The following is a 20,417-nucleotide window of genomic DNA, read 5'->3' on the forward strand; positions in this document are numbered from 1 at the left end:
TTGTTGTCGTTGACACGATGTCACTGACAGTTATTTCCTCCCTTTCTCTCCCTCTCTCTCTCTCTCTCTCTCATTCTCTGTTTATTTCGATGTCCGCACGACCGAGCATTAAACTCGCACGCCGGCGTCCATCGCGGCGCATTTTACGAGCAATTTTTTCCCCGATCGCAAACTACGCTCGATACATCCGACTCAGTAGGGCTCTCTTACCGAACTTTTCGAAAGCGATTCGCGCTCTCGGCGCTTCCGCTTTTTACAACGCAATCCCGTAAACGTCGATCCGCCGTCTCGAAAAGTCGCAGCTTTTATTTATCGTCCCCCCCCTATTAAGAAGAAACGGAGATTGTTATCTCCTGCTCGGGAGAAGGACGGCGAATCGCTCGGCGCGCGCCGGAGCAGGATCATCGGCTGTGTTTTACCGCGCACTCAACTAGGAAGTAACAGAATATTCGTATAATAACACGAAGTTAATTAGTCCGAGCGTTTTCCGACGAAGAGTTCTCCCCTTCCCTATCTGCCCCCTCTCACTCTCTCTCTCATTATCTCTTTCTTTCTTTCTCGCTCGGCGCGCACAGCTATCGATACCGACCGGCTCGCTTTACGAGTGAATAAATTTTTCAGTGACAGAACGTATATCCCGCATTATATATTTATCGTATCCTGCATTAATGGCGCGAGCCACTAATGAAATTTCAAGAATGATATACGGAGTTCTCAAGCTCTCTCCAAGACCCCGCGCGCGCGGGCCTTAATGGAGCAGGAATTCAAAAGCGGACGCGACATGCGCGCTAACGTCACATCGGGTTTTACGAGTTAATAAATTATTTAGCGACAGCCGATGCTCCGCGCTCGTTGTTTCAATGTTGACGTAAGCGGCCACCACGCGCGCGTTACGTAATGCACATACGTGCACACACATACGCGCAAACGTACGTGGCTGCGCGTAATGAAATTATAAAGTGATATATGTAGCACTTATACGGTTACGTAAACACGCTGAATTCAAGAGTAACGGCAATCCCCCGTCGGCATCGACGGGGCCGTTTTACAAATCAATCAAGTCGCGCGACGGACTCGCCACGGGCGTGATTTAATGACCGCCAAGGGAGGAGAGAAAGAACCGGGTGAGAGAGCGCGCCTTCCGCGTGCACGCGTCCGCCCGCGCCGCTCGCTCGCTCGTCGTTAAATGAAATTCTGAAGTTATCTCATATACGCTCCGCTCGTTCCTTTTTCTACCGTCGCGTCGTCGTTTAATGGTGAAGAATTCAAGCGTGACGTCGACAAGGGGCGGCGACGCGCGCGACGGGGAGGGACGCGACTCGAGGGCTCTCTCGTGTTAGGGGAGAGACGTTAAAAAGAGGAGTTCGCCAATTTTAAGGTGCGCGCCCGCGCCGAGAGAGCCCCGGCGCGCTCTTGAAAAATGTCCTAATGTAAATTAATGGCCCGGAAGTTTAGCTGGAAGGGCTATAACGTGAAAGAAACACAGGTAGGAGGACGGCCCTCCCCCTTTCCCGTAGTCGAGCTTATACGAGCTGCCGGATAACTTTGCTCTCTTCCACGACGATGCCGGGGCGAAGGGCCGGGAGGGAAGAAGAAGCCACCGGTGAGAGTACACCATAATCTAGGGTCTCGGGAACTTCGCCGAAAGTGCAGCGGCGGGACTGCCGCTCCTTCTCCGCGCGGACGTTAAACGGCTGAATGGACTTTACTTTCAATCGCCTCGCCATGTTAAGAATGCGCAATATCGATACCTCCCGGCGACACGATACGGGCGCGCTCGTGAATGTCGAATTATGGAGGTGCGAAGACTCCCGGCGGACGAGCGAAAGACGTTCGATGATAACAAGACGACTTACGTAACTGGACGACTCTCGCGTCACAAGGAAGCCGTGATTCTTAGAGAAATTTCACAACAACGCGTGTTTCAGCTATATGTTAGTTATAGTGAGACAAGGATTTCGTAACTGTTATCGAGATTTGATTAAAGGGCCATTCAACAATTACGTCACGCTAAATTTCAGCATTTTTATTTCCCTTCCCCACTTCACCGTCACAATTTCGCGTCAAAGTTTTTACCCCCTTCCAATATTATGCAACATGTGGAATTACCCCTTCCTTCGCCGACACATAGAATGAAAGGAGATGACTTGTAACCATATTGTGCGTAATAATAATTAGACTGTACACCTACTATTATCTATTTCTAAAATGCGAATGATTTTAGGCATATATCAAATTAATTGCTTCGTTTTATAATTTTGATTAGTAAAAGCTAATAGAACCCTCCCCTCCTCCCTCCCCTTTGTAATGTGACGTAATTGTTGAATGACCTCTTAAATAGTTTCAATTGTTTGGTTACTGCGACCAAATCATTTAGTGTTATATATTATACACAAGTATGCAGTATATAATACTAAATAATTGTATTACAATAACCGAACAGTTTAGTCGAAAATATTTAATCAAATCCAGATATTACCAATTATATTCCAAAAATATTCCTTCTTACAATGTAATACAGTTCCTGTGTAATGACACGCGTTTAATGACGGCAACGCGCGTGGCTGGGCAGTTTTCAACGTGCAACAGCAAAAATAGTGATTCCCGTCAAAATTTTACAAACGCGTTTCAGTTATTAATAACACAATTACAGTGTAATGGCGCGCGCCGGAGAGAGGGAGGGATAAATCCCAGAGGGAGATACGAACATACTTGAAATTTCACAGCGGTATAGAAGCCTCTCTCGTTATGACAAACGCACGAGCAGAAATGCTTTCCGCAATTATTCCTGGGAAAGCGATGAAAGCTATTCGAGCGTTCGATAATTTTCCGTAACAATCCAGTAACTCGGCTCCACGGTGAACAGAGGTAATTCGAGATTACGGCAAATCACAAAGCACGCGACCGCAGCTGGGGAACTTTATTAACGCGAATATCCGACGTCACCGTAATCCAGCGGTCCCGCATGTGGATTATATTTCTTCGGCAACGAGTTCGAGAGATCGTAACGAGTCCCGGGCGAGAGGATGAACTTATCCAATCACGTATTCGCGATAATACCCGATACCGGGGCGGTATATGACGCCCGGCGTGGCAAACGTATACTCGTCGTATAATAATATTATCATTATGGGCGTAACATCCACGGAGTACTCGCATCAAAGAAGGAGCTGCGAGGAATGGTAGAAGGGGGGGGGGGAGCGCTCGGGTGCGTCAAACACGCGCGGAGCGCACCCGGGGGAGATCTAACAATCCGTGTGTAACACGGGTTTACGACAGGCGTCTTCAGGAGAGTTCTTTCCTGTCGTATATAAACTCGCGAGACGCCAAACGACGTCAATCCGCTCGTATGTTAAACGCGCAGGAGGAGAGCGTCCACAAAGCCGAGACTCCGGAAACGCGCGCGTTCGCGGTCGGAGGGAAGCAACCACGAGGACGGAAGAGACTTCGATTGCGAAAAATTTCGATCTCCGGCAAACATTTCTGTAATCGATAATTCCCGAGAGAGGGAGGAAAAGAGAGAGAGAGAGAGAGAGAGGCCGTTCGTACGCCGAAATTCAATTTGTCCGGGCTGGCGTTTCAAAGAGATCGGAAAATGTATGGCTTTTTGCGAATCGATCTTCAGAGCCAACAGAATCGCGGGATGCCGCTCCAGCGATTTAATGTCGAGCAAACAAGCGCTTTGTTTTAATGGAATTTTAATTTGAGGCTCAGTTGTTCAATTCGCGCCGCGCGCTACGTCAAAAATGGAAAGCGTGAGAAGCGGGAGGGTGCGGCCGGTCCGAATTTTCGCTCCGAAAGGATCGAATTGGCGAGTTTGCTGTGGGATTTACAGGGTGGGGGTGGAGGCGAGTGCGTGAGATGCCTGGTTACACGGCGCTCATACAGAGAACGTTATCGTTTTCTAAAGGGCTGCTATTGTATGCGGACAGCAAGGGATCTCCGATAGTCGGACGGCCGGCCGGCCGGCCGGCCCTGAAAGCACACGAATTACATCTATCATTCGACGGCTGCCGGGGAGAGATCCCTTTATTCTACATCCGCGCGGCAAGAATCGTCCTGGGAAGGTACACACCACGGGGTTTGCAGAATACGCGGCCTGATATCGTCTTTTTACGATGCGCTGGCCGAGTCCCGCTGCCGGTGGGATACGCGTGGCGCGTTGTGTATTCGTGTGTGTGTGTGTGTGTGTGTGTGTGTGCACGAGTGCACCCGGTGTGTACTTCTGCGCAATAAAAGCATAAACTTCTTCATAGTCCTAGTGCTCCATCGAGGGCGAACAGTAATGCGGCCGGCGTAGAAAAAGAACAGCAGCGAGGCGGAGGGAGCGAGATCCCTCAAGTTGTACGGGGCTTCAATTAAAGTCGGTAAAAAGAGCGACGGGGAAACGGTAACCTTCCTGGAAAGCAACTAGCGACCTATGTTTTATAGCCGCCGCTCTCTCGCACTGTTTTTAAAGTGTATGCGCGGACGACTCGCCACCGAAAACGTCGCTCGCCGAGGGTAGAGCAGAGCCAAAGAGAGAGAATGAGGGAGAGAAAGAGAGAAGGAGGAAGAGAGAGAGAGAGAGACAGAGCTCTCGGATAAGCACGCGGCATCCTTGTCGCCGCTGGAGGTGGCGGTGGAGATGATGGTTTCGCTCCCTCCTTAGATTTCATGTACTCGCTAATCTCACGCTTGATCTCGACTGCCGCGTATTAATTTCAGTAACATAGTTATTACCGGGAGGCGCTATGCCCTCTCCGAGTAATAAAAAAAAAATAGCGGGAGTCTAAATGAAGACGAAGTGCGCGCGTAATCTCGAATGCGATCCTGATGAATATCTTCCGAGAAGGTCGCGAAAGACACGCGTCGGCCTGGAAAAATCATTTAATCGCGCCACGTCACGCAACATCGGCGACGGGGATTTAAAAGAATTTTCTCCCGCGCGAAACTAACGCACTCACTTGGCTTTCCTCTCCGAGATATCGCGCGAGATGAATCTATAATACATTTAAACGGTTCGTAACACAGTCCCGACGTAATAAACATCCCGGATCGGAAGTTACGTCCAATGTCTCTCGGGAGAGTATCGTATCCGAAAAATAAGTGCCATGTATTCCCCATAAATCAACACCAGCTCACCCACCGTCACCTGCGGCAACTTCTCTGATCCGGTCAGACGCTCCGTCTCTTGGGATCCCAGGGTGCAGTTTCGTTTTTCCGCGATGGAGACACGATCGACCGGGTGTAAAATCGTAAAAAAAAAAAAAAGAATAAAGATAAAAACTTGAGAAATTTTTGAGAGCATCTTTCTGTCGTTTCGATTTAATACCCCGATTTATGTAAATTAAAAAAGCAGCCGAAGCCGATCGCAGGCGGTCTAACGAACGTAAGCTTTTGCAGAAATCCAAAATCTTGTCCCCTTTATGTCGCGTCGAGCAGCACTCATCGATCCTAAATGTTTCTAATTTGTCACACTTTTACCGTCCTACTTATGAGAAATGTATGCAGTTTTCCTAGACACTTATCAAATTACTGTCTAATATTAAGCATTCTCATTAGTTGTAACAATACCGTGCAGGAAATGGCTGCAAGAACTTAATAGAGTTTTATTCAGAGGTATTTATGCGGCAAAACTGCCCATTTCATGAACAGTAGGCTTGCTTATTAATCAATAGATTAGTTTTTTGTTTTGTTTTCGTTCAATAAACGGATACAGACTTTGCGCAACTTTTGTGCGCAGTAACTTCAGGAAAAACGTTACATCTTGATTGGGATCCCAAGTACATATTAAAAACATTTAGATTAAATTCAACACATTTCACATATTTCAAACGATCCATACAAATTTTTGTATTGGTTGATAACGTAAGATGAATATGTTCAAAAATAACACAAATATTATGTTAAAAATTAACACAAAATTAATATCAATGAATCACTGAAGTATAAAATGTGTTATTTTTAAATTTATATATGTTGAATATCGAATACAAAATAGTGTGATAACATAAACACAATACGTTAAATTAACACACAAATATGTTAAGAATTTAACATAAAAATGTTAACAAGGACCAATTTTGACACAAGTACAAAATACTTTTCACCGTGTAATTTTACTCCTCAGTTATTAGACAGAAGTTAATAAACCGGCCAGTAACCGTTGAAAAAATGCATGGAATTTCTGGGGCGGGTTTTATTTCTTTTTCACGAAATTCCGCGAGTTGTCGCGCGCGTGCGCGCAAATATTTTTAATTTAACGAGACGAGTTAACAAATATCCGAGAATCTTTTTACGTCCGAGCTCTCGTACGGAGAGAACCGTCTTGAGCGGTCGGAGGATTGAACCGAGTCGAACCGGGGGGAGGGGGGAGGGAAAAAACAGCTGAAACTGCCTCCGTTCCGGAGCGGTGCGGCTGTTTCATTCGAGCGCTCGCACTTGAATTTATGCACGCGCTTCACTGCTCGCCGCTCGGCGGCTCGAAAAGGGAAAGCGCGACATCGGGACGCGGGAAAACTCCCCTCGGCGTGCGGAAGGGTTGGTCGCGTTTAACACGTTCCCTGCCGCGTGGGGCGTATACGCCCCACGCTGAACTTTCCGTTCAAGCCATTTGGTATTATCATTGTAAAATGAAGAATTTTTTAAAAATTGAATATGCAGTCGATTACGGGCATCTTAGTACTACTGTTCATGCCTTCATTTAATCGTGGGGCGTATACGCCCCACGCGGCGTGGTGGGCAATTTTGTTTCGCCGTGACTTGTTTTCTGCATTCCTCGCACTGCGATCAGTCATTTATTCGCGTGTCGTTGATACAATACGTACTACTTTACTGAAGCTGGGATTGATTTATAGTTCAGTGTGTTAAACGAAGGAAATACGGTACGTACATATTATTTAAGTGTTATAAGTTCGGATATTTTGCATTAACAAAAGGTTGCAATTTTTCCCGCCTTTTCTTCTTCAAACCTTTTCCAAATTTTACAATAATTACTCCTTATAAGCAGATATGGCCTCACACAGCAACAGTATTTCTAGTGATGATTCTGACGTGCCACTCGCAGAAATTTTAACAAAACGCCCTAGGATTGCACGAGGAAACCTTTCTGAATATTCTTCAGACAGTTCAGATGAAATCATACCTTTTCATCGCCTTTTTCCACGCAGCACTCGCATTTTATCCAGTAGTGAAGACGAAAATACTGAACCTTCTATAAACAATATGACTACTTCGCATATAGATTGGGGTGATCCCATCGGAAACCAACCGCGCCTTACGCCTTTCGTTGGTACACCTGGTTTCAAAACATGCAATCAAACTTACGAAAAACCGGAAGATATTTATTTTTTGTTTATGAGTGATGAATTCTTCGATCTTGTCGTTACAGAAACGAATCGGTATGCGCAACAATGTCTATCTAAACAAACATCGTATCGATTAGATGAATGGATAGCAACAGACAAAAACGAGATAAAACGGTTTTTTGGACTTATTATGTGGATGGGAATTGTAAAACTTCCAGAAATAAGTTTGTATTGGTCTAAAGATCCAGCATATTCGCAGAATCTTCCACCTTCAATAATATCAAGAAATCGGTTTGAACTTTTGCTACGAATGTTGCATTTTAACGACAATGACAAGGAAAATGTAAATGACCGCTTGTATAAAATTAAACCAGTCATTGATATGTTGAATGAAAACTTTGAAAAGTATTTTGAACCAGGCGAAATTGTTTGCGTAGACGAATCTCTGATTCCTTTTCGAGGTCGCATTGTCTTCAGACAATATATAAAACAAAAAAGACATAAATATGGTATCAAATTATTTAAATTATGTTCAGGATCGGGATACACGCTCGCCTTCAAAATTTATTGTGGGAAAAAAATAGATAGAGAGAAAACAACGCCTACCAATGTTGTTCTATCATTGTGCAAAAATATATTTGGTAAAGGCCATACAATATGTACCGATAATTGGTACACAAGTATTGAATTAGCCAAAAAGCTAGTTGCTCAAAACACTCATCTGGTTGGAACAATACGATCAAATCGCCGTGGAATTCCAAAAGACCTACTTTCAAAAAAATTAATGCGATATGAATATATCGCTAAGGAAAGCAATGATGGTTTGACAATACTAAAATGGAAGGACAAGCGTGATGTTCTTCTATTATCAACGAAACACTCTAATGAAACTGTGACTATGCAGAAAAGGGGGAATATTGTTACAAAACCGAAGGTTATTGTGGATTATAATGAAGGGAAGTCTTCTGTAGATATTTCCGATCAAATGGCTTCATATTGCAGTCCTCTACGAAAATCGGTAAAGTGGTATAAAAAAATTGTATTTGAACTTTGCTTGAACACAGCTGTCGTGAATTCATGGGTTATATATAACAGTCTTACAAACCGAAAAATAACAAGCGTCGAATTCCGAAAAACATTAGCAATGAATCTGATGTCGTGTAATAATAATAATAATTCTCCGCGAATTGAACAAAGAAGAAAACGACACGAAATTAAAAAAAAGGAAGGCCACTTTAATTCGATAAGAAGGCGGTGTAAAATTTGTTACGAAAGGAATGTTAAAAAATTTGGTTCCAAATCTGCAAGGAACTGTACTATAAAAGTTGGAACATTCTGTGATAGTTGTGTGGATAAACCACACTTATGTATGGCATGCTTTAACAAAGTTCATCGTAACATCCCTTTGTAATTGCATACAAACTTGAATTTAATTAAAATATTATATTTTGAACTGATGTAGGTATGATAAAAAACTTATATGTGAGGATGCAACTTGCTTAGTAATGTTCATCCAGGTATTTGTTAAATTAATTCCTAGAAAAATAAATTTATTCGTTTGTTGTGTTATGCATGTTAAACTATACAACCTTTCCTTGATAATTATGATTTTTGCGGCATTTTATTTATTGTAAGGCATTCGCTAGAAACAAAATAATACAAGTGTAAAGCGTGGGGCGCATACGCCCCACGCGGCCTGAACGGAAAGTCTTCAAAAAACGGTCCGGCAGGGAACGTGTTAACGCGCTCTCGGGGACAGTTGTCGAGCGAGCGAACGTTAATCGCTAACTCCGTACCGGCCGATTGTATTTTATAAAGCGCAACTACGCGACGGGCTCTCCTCGTGATCGGCCAATTATGTAATATCACTTTGTAATTACATCGCGCGCCGGTTTCCCGGTCTGACGTAACGCGATCATTGAAAACGTATCCGCGTCTCTTCACGCGTATCCTCACATCCGGATTATTTATGCAGAGCCGAGCGAATCTACGGTTAAATGCCTCTAACGACGATAAATGCCGGTTTTTCCTTCCTTCGTAAAGTCGCACACGCGTGTCGCTTCTATAGCCGCGCACAGTCGCGGGCGGATCAATGAATCATCGTGATTCAGTGAGCATTCAACATTTTTCTCGCGGCGCGGTGAAGTCTTACAATGAAGTAATATATTATACCGCAGAGGTGTACTTCTCGCCGCGGTAAATTATGATTATTTCGCTTGTTACTTCTGCCGCGTGACAGAGCGACGGAGCGCTGATTTTCGTCCACCACGACCGGTTACGTCCCCCNNNCCCCCCCCCCCCCCGCCCCTCAGTAGAAATATACGCAGTTTTCCTAGACACCTATCCAGTTACTGTCTAGTATTAATGCGTTCGCATTAGTTGTAACAATATCGCGTAGGAAATAGATAAAGAATTTGATCATTTTATTCAGAGGTATTTCGAGGACAAAATTGCTCATTTCGTGAGCAACAGACTTGCTTATTACTCGATTGAATAATTTTTCGCCCACTTGTTACTGTATCTTCGTTCGGTAAATGGGCTCGGATTTTGCGCATCTTTTGCGCGCAGTAATTGCAGGAAAAGTGTTACATTTTGATCGGGAGTACCAAATAGCTTTACTCGTCAGTTAGTAGGTAAAAGTTAATGAACTGTCGTTAATGGAATGCTGAAAAAATGTGTGAAATTTCAATCGGGGAAGCGGCTTTCCTAGTAAAAATGTGTGCAGTTTGCGTAAACACCTGTTCGGTTTACGCAGAGTGTCCGAAACCAACAGAGACAAACTTCGTGAGAGAGTAGAACGGATTGAACGAAAAAGTCATCCACCCTCTACTCATTTTGCAAACAGCACGCAAAATTTTGTGTTATTGATTATTGAAAATGGCCATAGCGTCTTCTTTAAGTAATAACTCGTAAATTCGCGTGTTATTTGCAAAATGATACAGGACATTTTTGTTCAGAGTGATCTAATCTACAAATATACGACAGCTGTTGTATCGACGGAGGTTCAAGATTCAAAATTCAATATACTGATGTCTGGCACTAAATAAAATAGCTGTCATACTTGTAGATTAGGCCATACCGAACAAAAACTTCTATACTATTTTGCAAATACGTAGATTTTTGAATTATTAATTAAAGAAGCCTCTGTATGTAGTCATTTCCAATCATTAATAACTCGAAATTTTCCACGTTGTTTGCAAAACGGTTCTTGTTCACCTCACTCCGTTTTTCGCTTTCATAAAATGTTTTGACATTACACACATATATATACGTCTAGTATTAATAAATTGAATCGTTTTTTAATCCATTTATTATTCTGCTTTCGTTCGGTGAATGGGTTCAGATTTTGCGCATCATTAATGCGCAGTAATTGCAGGGTAAGCATATTTGATTTCGATCCAAAGTAGTTTCCCTCCTCAGTTACTAGGCAGAATTTAACACAACTGTGCGGTAACAGCTAAAAAGGATACAAAATATCTACCAGAGCCGTCATCGGGAAACATCCGATTTGCACGAATCGCTGCTCATCGCGCGCGTTAATATTAATGCTCGAGTTCCTCTTTTTTTTCTCGACTCGCGTCTCACACAGACAAAGAGACAGCAGAGACCAGACGTCGTTCACCGGTGCCGCTGTCCGATGAACGCGAGCACCGCGTCCAGGGCGGTCTCGCGATTTATGTAACAATGCGCCTCAATCTATACCCTATTTAAGCTAACGTAAACACGAGCGAGGAGAGTTACCGTGATAGCCGAGGCGCGTGCACTTGGCGGCTACCTACGTCCCCGAAGAAACATGTTAAACTCACATATGAAAACACACGACGCACACCGCGTAGCGGAGTTAAGCAAATCAGTAGTCGCGTCCCCTTCCTGGCAAACATTTACCGATACCTTCGCGGAAAGCGTCTCGCATCGCGGGACATGAGAAACTTATATGCCTCGCTCTAAGCACTGTTTACACATAGTAGAATGCTTGCACGCGAGTCGACGTCAGCCATATAGCGTTCTCATCGTTCTTCACTGCCACTTCGTTAGTACAGGGCCCCGGCGGTGTACGTGGCGCGTGTGTTTCCGTGAAGCGGCCTCTCGTCTTATCGTCCCACCGTAATTACATCCATCCACGAGGACGATTCCGTTTTGATTTGCGACGAACGGCCTTGCGGCGGCCGCCTCGTCGCATGATTATCGTCGTCGTCGTTCACTGCGACGAAGCGCCGATCGAAAGTCGTACCGTATCTCCGTGTCGGGCCGTCGAGCGTAAAAAGCGCACGTGCGGTGCCGATCATTCGGGATATTCTAAACGAGCCGCGCAAGAAGCGGGATCTAACGTCCTCGTCGTCGTCATCGTGATTGGCGTGTCGCCTGGTAAAAAGCTCGCGGAATTTATTAAGACGTTCGGGCGCAGCGAGCGCGCCTCGATGCGACGAATTACACGGATGACAGAATGAATGATCCCCGCCGTGAGAGCGAACAGATGACCGGGATTATTACGGGCGCGCAGCTGCGTCTAATCGAACGAGCTGTTAATTCATCAGAATACTTCGCTTTGCAGAATATCCCCGTCTCTTTCTCTCCGCGGGATGAAATCAGTCGCGGCTAATTGTAATTTATGCGCCGACCGACGGAGAACCGCCTCGGCGTGATTGTTTCCCGCCTCTTTGCGACGTGCGTTACGCGAGATACGATATTTCTTTCGTCGAACATACGCACAATCGGCCGTAATTATGCGAGGAAAATCCGACTCGCATGGGGTACATTTTGAGAAACATGAAGGTGAAAATTTGGTACGTGACTGAAAAAGTATGAACAGGAACTGAGGTTCCTCACGATCGTTCAAGAAGTCAAGTCCTGCTTCATTTTTCCTTTTTAAGAGTATTCAAATTTAACCGTTGAAAAATGGGTAAGAGAAACCAACTGGTAAAAAGTGGCGTAATTAGGAGAAAATGAAAAACTGTTTTTAATTAATTTTAGACGCTTATAGGTTATTCATTAGTAGCAAAAATCATAATTTTGTGAGCTGGATCCTCCTTGCATAATCACACGGGAAAAATTAGCCTGAAAAATTAATGATAAATATTCTCGTATATAAGCGAGAGTATTATAATCTTCTTAGAAGATTTCGAGCCTCGATTCGATTGAATTTGTATTGATGTATTACTAGTACTCAATTCAAGACTAAAAATCTAAGAATATCTTATAATATAAAAATATCATGAGACAATCTTACAATATTTTTACTTATATTTGAGAATATCTGTCACTGATTTCGGATTCCTTCTTCCCTGTGTGTGATCAATTACCTTCGCGTTGGAAGCGTCGCTTCGAAGTCGCCGTTTGTTACGTAACGAGCAGTGAAGCTAAGCAAGCGTGCGTATACGCGACATCGCACGACGCGTCCGTACATTTAGATACCACGGGGAGGAAAGTACGACGCGATGGCACTCATCGTGATTTAATGCGAACCGAGCACGCCAAGTTTTTGCGCGGCGAGTTGGTGTTACCAGTTGCACGATGAATCCGGAGTTGCAGTCGCGACCGGCTCGCAACACTCGGCCGCGCGTGTTTGACCAGCTGAATCAATTTCGTATTCGTTGACGATATCATCGGTTCGATTTCATTCTTTTTTTAACTTTTTTTTTGCGGGATCAGAGGCACCAGAGAGAGAGAGAGAGAGGGGGGGAGACATGGTATCGTTTCGAATCGGCCGGCTCGTATTTACATACAGTGCAGCACACCGCGCGCCTATACGCGCGGCGCGCAATATATTTATAGCCGCTTCGCGAATAGAAATATTACCACAAAGTTTCATTGCCGTTATTCGACTTTAGCCCCCAGAGTTGAAATTAGACCCTTTTACGTTCACCTTAACGGCGGTTACAGCACGGCGATGTGATGGCGATTCTTTTCGCGATGTAATTACAGACGGCGGCGAAGAATAATTTTCGACGCGAAATATCAGCACGAAACGTCGAAGGGTCAAAGCCGAACTCCAATTAACCCTGGCCGCACCGCTTGTGTTGGCGCTATTCGATTTCTGCAGGTATAAATGCCGTTAGTCCGTTAAACGCGGGTTCTGAATATGTATTTATATCCCCCGGCTACGAGGAAACGGAAGGTACGTACCGTGGGTCGTAACTACGTTAGACTGGAATTTTAGACTTCCGGATCGACTTTTATCGAGGAAGTCCGTCCGATGCTGCGCGCTCAACAGTACAGTACTTTAACCTTGAGACCGCTAGACAGCGTGAAACCGTATCGACGCGCATTCCCAACTCTCGCGCGCGCGGAAGAATTCGGACGTTTGCGGATTTGCTTCACGGATACGTTGATCGGCGATTCCTCGCGTGTGCGTACGAAACGCGTTCAATATTAACGAAGACTGCAGAAAACTCCTATGGCTGTGTGTGTAATGAAAGAGGGAGAGAGAGAGAGAGAGAGATGTATTTGTCCCGCGCTCTCTGGGAAGAATTTCCTCAAGCGCGATTCCTACGTTACAAAGAAAGAAAATAAATAGCAAAGGACTACGAAAATCATGCAATAAAGAAAATAAAATAGTAAAGAACTACAATCATACCATATCAGTTACGTAAAATGAGGGAGCACGACGTAAAACCCGTCCATAGCAACATCATCTCAGTAATTCGCTCTGATATAATCATCTGGTCTAAAAGACATTTAAATCTGAGAGAGAGAGGGGGGGGGAGAAAGAGATAACGTAATTCATCGAGCGCTCCAGGCAAAGGGGCTCCTCGAGCGTTAAAAATAAGATACATCGAGAAATAATAAAATGACATTGCAATAGAAATAAAAACGGATGATGGATGGAGATATAGATAGATAGATGGATAGATAGATAACTGGGAAAAAATGTTGCTCAAGCGCGAGGAGGGAGAATACGGATCGAAGTGTTAAATGAAAGAGAAATGGCAATTTTCCAACCATAATGAATACAAAATACAGGATACTACGGATACGCTGACACTGACTGGTCTTTCGGCCGCTGCGGTTTCAAAGAACTTGACTTGCGAGCGAGCGAGTGCGACTTGTGTGCGTGCGTGCGCGTGTGAACCCGCTGAAGAAAATGCATATAACGTTACGCGGTATAACTCATAATACAGGCATGCGCCGCGAGGTTTTATATCATTGTATTTTCTTGCGCCTTGCCGCTGTATACATTACACGTTAATGTAAACCACTTTAGCGCTGTCATACGGTAACGACAGGAGGAATGATGAATTGATAAGCGCGCCGGTAATACGCGCCGGCTCTACGGTGATCGCCGATTAAAACTCGTCCCAAATGACTAGCTCACGGCGCATAATAACCATTTTGTCGTAATGAATGTAAATCGATTACGCTTTTTCCCGACGTCTCCGCGCGAGAAAATTGCGTGACGGAGTCATTAATCAAATTAGTCATCTTGGTTGGTTCGCCCGCTCAAAAACAGCCGCGTCTGTTGGCGCAATTAGCGCTAAACGCGGCCGCCTTGTCCGAGCTTCTCCACGTGTACGGCCGAGACGCGCGCTAGCATTGTTCGCGCGAGAGGAAAATCAGACGATGATCGTACGCGCGGGCATCACCATGCTCGAGATACTCGGCGTGAAACACGACACGCATCGACAGTTTACCGGGTTCGAATTTTTCAATAATCGCGATCCCAGTCCGACTTCCCGATATTATTTCCCAAAATACGGATTCTAATCGGGAAACCTACGTAGGTCCCGCTTAGACACGTAACTTAAACAAATAATTACGAAATAAACGGATGATTATATATTTCTCTTACACGTAAATTGTAAGTAGACCAATAAGAAAGCATTATATTATACATTATTATTAATGTTTCCAACGTAAATGGAGAAAGGTAATTTTGCTGTTGTAACGAAACCGCATCGCTGCTATTGCGTGTTCGTTACGCAGCGATACAATTTAGTTGGCGGGCCAAATTAGCGGATCATTCGTAATCAGAGCAAAACAGCTTTGTTTCCGGGATAGAAAATATTCCGCTGAGTAAATTTGTCCTTAGAAGAGCGCGTTAATCTGCTGTTAGAACAAGACAGTGTCTCCCTACACTTACTGTTCCTACAGAACTTGTCCTTACGTAAAGCTAATTTGTAGATTCAGCGAAACAATGGGATTTATTTTCGAACAACTTTAGGTATTCTAATCGGAATCTATGTCGCGTCTGGGAAAATCACGAGAAATCTCTATGCGGAAGTACACGTTTGCGTACGACGAGCTCTGAGCGCTGGGAGTTTAAGGGCGCGAAAATGCCCGACGACAGTCCGTTGATTCGATTCCGCTCTAATCTGCTTATTTCGCGAGCTGATCTCGCGACCCTCTTTCAAGCACTGTTTCCCACCGAGATGAAGCGAAACTTGTAACTGGCGAAAGACGAAACCTGACTCACTTACTTGAAGGCTTTGGGAATCTCGCGAAATGCAAGGAGATCGGAAGCAGAGCGACCTTGAAGTCGTGGCATGCGAGGGATACGATTCGCCGGTGCAGAAATGTTTGCGCGTGTATCTTCACGAGGGCGCCGAAGCCCGTCCATGCATCCATGCGTAACACAAAGGTGCTCGAAGACTTTTATCAAGAACGGCTCGGCCGTGATCCAAGTATTCGAATACTCGGATCTGTTCTTCGCCTGGTCAGCCTACATTTATCAAGGCTGCGCCGCGCTGAAAAGACGAGAAAGGCTGTTTCCCTCGACGTTCCCTCGCGTGCCGCCGCCTCGCACCTTCGCGACACGAGGGGAGGAGATCGTTTCGCCGGATTCGCGATTCTCGCCGGTGTAGTCTCGCGGTTACGCGAGAGGATCCACGGTAATAACGTACATAACGCTCGTGGGCGCGCGGAATTTCTCCGAGAGCGAGAACAACGGGCGGGCAAAGTGCAGGCGAGCGAGATGGCTATTTCGCGCGGACCGTTCGTCGCCGCGGCGACTGACGGGGCCGATCTTGAAAAGTCGATTTCATCGGAGGGCACCGCGCGCGCATTCGCTACCGTGTGCGATCACTTTCGCGAAACGAGTTTTCCCACTGCGCGGACGGCACGCGCGGAACGCTCGCGAGTATTTCAACACTTGACCGGCTTCGGCGTACGACGGTCTCTCTGGAGCGAAGGAACGCGGGATGGGTTTTCGTAGCGGATCAAAGTGAATGGAGCATTTGAAAGTTCAAGTATGTTTGTCCACAGAGAAGTCGCGTGAGAGCGCGCCTAAAAATAGCTCGCGCTGCGACGCTATGGGAAATATTTCGAGGCGGGAATGCATCTCGACGTTCTGCGAAATTTCGCAATCTCGACTCCGCTTTTTAACGCTGACGTTTGCCTCGTAACCGTGAAAACGAGAGAGAGAGAGAGAGAGAGAAAGGAGGTGGGGATAAAAAGTAAACGCTCGAGAGTTAAAGCAGGATAAACAGAATTCGCCAATATCGACCGTTTGATCTTCCGGTGTCCGTTCGAACGAGAATGTCCCCGGTCGAATTGCAGCTGGTATTTTTGCGCCTGATTTAATAGAAAGTCTAAACGCGACGGAGGATACGAGAAGAAGCGACACTCCCACGCACGTATCCCTCACGCAGCCCAGCGAATTGCGTTGTCATCGTCGTCGTGTGGGAAATGAAATCGTATTGCCGATGATAAGTTAAGCGTGTAAGCAGCGCGGCGCGCGCGCGATTGCTCGTGGGATCCTGCGGAAAGAAGCGGCCGCCGTGAGGAGATTAAACGTGCTCCTTTCCGACGTAGCGTATTTGTGTCCGACGATTAACATTTAAATATTTATGTACGCCGTGGGCTAACCTCGGGATTGGAGGTCGAGTTTGTACCTAAATCAACATTCCATTATTCTCCGCGACGGAAGAAGAGTCCGCCGAGATTTATACCGGCGTGTGTACGCGCGCGCGTTACAAGCCGTGGGGAGGATACGTCCTGAATTTACGCTAGATTAAGTTCTATATTACTCCGCTACCGCAATTATGTGCGTATAATGCCGCGCGTATATTCAATGTGTCACGATGAATCGGCCCTCTAATCTTCGTAATGACATAAACATTTATAATTGTAGATACGGGGGCTCGTTTCGTTGCCCCGGGGCAGTAAAGCCGAGAACGCCTCGCGAATGTGATCACGTTTGCACGATCTGAGAGCCGGAGAGCTCTCGCACCGGCCGGCACTAGTCTTGCGTGCGCTTACGTCATCGAAGCCGCAGTGCGTTAACGCGAGGGTTAACGCACAATACGGTAACGTGAAGAATCACCTCAGCTCGTTTCGCAAGAAAAGCCGCGGAAGCGCCTTCCCCGGTCGAAATTTCGACGCCACTCGGACGCTCTTAAACTATTTTACTTTGCTGGGTCAGAAAATAGGGTTTTATCTTTGTTTTAACATATTTCGACGGTCTGAAGCCGTGGGAACGTGTCTGTGAAGTTTTAAGTGGAAATTCAAACAATTGTCGGAACTACAGACGTAGACTTAAACGGCGCGCAGATAGAAAGCTGCGAATAGAACTTTAGATGAGTACAGTCACCTTCCAGCCCTCGACAAAAAAGGGCGAGATGTTTTCCGACCGATTTAGGAGGATCTGTCTTCTGGAAATGTATTAAAACGACGCCTGGAAGTCTATTCAAAATAATAATGAGAGTCACGATACTACCGTGTGGCATCTCGCTCCGAAATATATTTTTTCAGCGTCGAGAATAATTGAAATTGCTATTTACTTAGCAGTTTACATATTCGATGAATGCACATTATTATTGAGGACTGTGGAAATGCTGGGGATGAAATTCGAGGTTTCTGACAAAATGTTTCAACTACGCGCGATGCTGAACGACTGAGAGCTGCCGAGCATCGATGTACCTTCGAGTCTCGAGAGGCAAAAATGGCTCAGAAAGATAAAAAGTTAGCTGAACAGGAATTATTGGCGGAAATAGAAGGTATGCACTATGATTCCGGGATAGCCGATTAAATGTAAATAGCCAAAATCTATTCAAACACAACTCGAAGCTTGAAACACATTTTTCTCGAAACCACATTTTTCAAACTGACGAAAGTGATAGCGCAAAAGCTATTAAAGATATCGCTTTCCAATTTTACATCTTTACAGAAGACTCATCTCTCGATAAAGTGAATGAAAACATCTCGCCCTTTTTCGTTGAGAGCTGGCATGGTGATTATATTCATCTAAAGTTCTATTTGCAGTTTTCTATCTGCGCGCCGTTTTAGTCCGCGGCTGTGACGAAAGCGATATAGCCGTTTTGTTATTGCAAAATAAATATCGCAGCTTTAACCGAAAATCGAAGTTTCATTTTTGAAAGGCCATTTCGGTGTTCATATTAGTTGGTTATAGTCCACTTGATGAGTGCATTCATATTAATTAAGAAAATTCCTCATTCGTTTGTTTTGCATCATACAGTGGTTCCCAAACACTTCCGTGAAGTGTTTTTACTGGCAATCTTTACTTTATTGCCATCTACAGTCGTTTCAGTAATTAACATTGGATATTACATGGCACCATTATAAAATACAAGTGTTAATAAACGTTTCTAAGAAAAGTTCATCTCGATAATTTTCTTACAGCACTTTTTTGAATAAACGTCGCATTAGTAACCCGACAAGATAGAATATCCCCTTAAGGATATTTTGCGCCTATTTAAATAGTCTATGGATTAATAAAAAAAACGTATTTTGACGATATTGACATTTTTTAACTTTTCTCTTGAACCTTTCACTTTACAGACCGACGTTTTTATGTTACCTTGAACAACCTATTTTTATACTAAAATTAAAGTGAAAATAGAAATTTTAAACATCAAGATCAAAATAGGGGTTATATGTTATATAATTATAATCGAAATTGAACCTCTTTTGCTATCTTAGTTTTTATTGTATTGTAGAATTAAAGATTTAACGTAAGACCAAAATTTCGACTCCGGTTTCAACCCGAAAAAAGACGGCGGTTATTTTTCGATTCAAACACCGTTCCGTTCGCCTTTTTTGTGAATTTCTCAGTTCTCTCGCATAAGACGTGCCTTTTCTCTCTTTTTCTCGGCGGTGCGCGCCGAAATAAATACCGTTGTGGTTGAATTACTCGTCCAGGAAATAAAAAGGTCGAAGCCAAGCGGCTCAAATCCTTAACGAGGAATCTCTCTCCCGGTGAAACGAGTTTTCTTAATCGCGAGCTACGAGAGTTATGCACGTGTGAAAATAATACGCTGTAAAGGATAATGCGATGATGCCCGGCGACGGAGAAACGGCGGATCTCGAAGTGCAAAACGCTCGTTTGCGGCGACAAAAAGAAGAGGGAAGAAAAAAAACGGTATATGTATTTTCGATTACGCGTAATCAGAAACGCACGTCGCCGCCGCGGTTACGAGCGCTACCGCCGATGATAACGTTAATTACGTCCGCGAAGATGCCGCACAACGACTCACCGGCGACGACGACGACGACGATTCACTTGAAACGCATTATCATCGAAACGAGCCGTCAACGGGTCTTTCGGTCAGACTTGCGCGTTTCTTCCTCGTCTTCTTCGTTGCGCGCGCTCGATTGATACTGTAATCGAGAAATTATGTGATTTTAAAAACTCGCTGCTAATTAAGTGGCCGCGATGTGAAAGCGCTTCAGAACCAAAGAGAGAGGGAGAAAAAGAGAGAGAGAGAGAGAGAGAGATAGTGAAGGAGAGCACGGTGTTATATTTTCTCGTCGGTTATATTTTACGAGAGGCCATAAAAGTCGGGCACTCCGCAATGGGAGAACACATTCTTCCCTTTATTTGTCCGATGCGTCGGCTAACAAAGGATGATCGGCTGTAACGATAATAATCAATCGTACGGTCGAGGAATCTTACGGGCGCGCGGCGGAGTAATTCGACGAACGCGGAACCAATTAAGAGCAAGTAATACGGCAGTGCATTAGAGACGCCGGCGCCACTTCGCGAGGCATTAAGCACCCACGACCCGCCTCGTAGCACGAATCAAATGCACTGAATCAGCGGAAACGCCGGGGCGTCAGTCCCGGGGAGATTCCATGGTGCATCCTCGACACCTTCGCGGCCTCGGCAGCTTTGTACGAGAGAAACAGACGGATAGAGCAGAGAGAGATAGATCGAGAGATAGATAGAGCGCGATA

The 20,417-nt window shown here is 45.0% G+C and overlaps 1 protein-coding gene across 4 annotated transcripts in view; it reads right to left on the bottom strand.

Annotated features, from left to right (window-relative positions):
- Window positions 1-20,417, bottom strand: part of LOC106751718 (autophagy-related protein 16-1) — a 498,023-nt gene that overhangs the window by 43,884 nt on the left and 433,722 nt on the right. The window lies entirely within an intron of this gene.

This window comes from Dinoponera quadriceps, unplaced genomic scaffold, assembly GCF_001313825.1.
Source record: "Dinoponera quadriceps isolate SergipeBrazil2010 unplaced genomic scaffold, ASM131382v1 scaffold399, whole genome shotgun sequence".
In the NCBI taxonomy this organism is placed as follows: domain Eukaryota; kingdom Metazoa; phylum Arthropoda; class Insecta; order Hymenoptera; family Formicidae; genus Dinoponera; species Dinoponera quadriceps.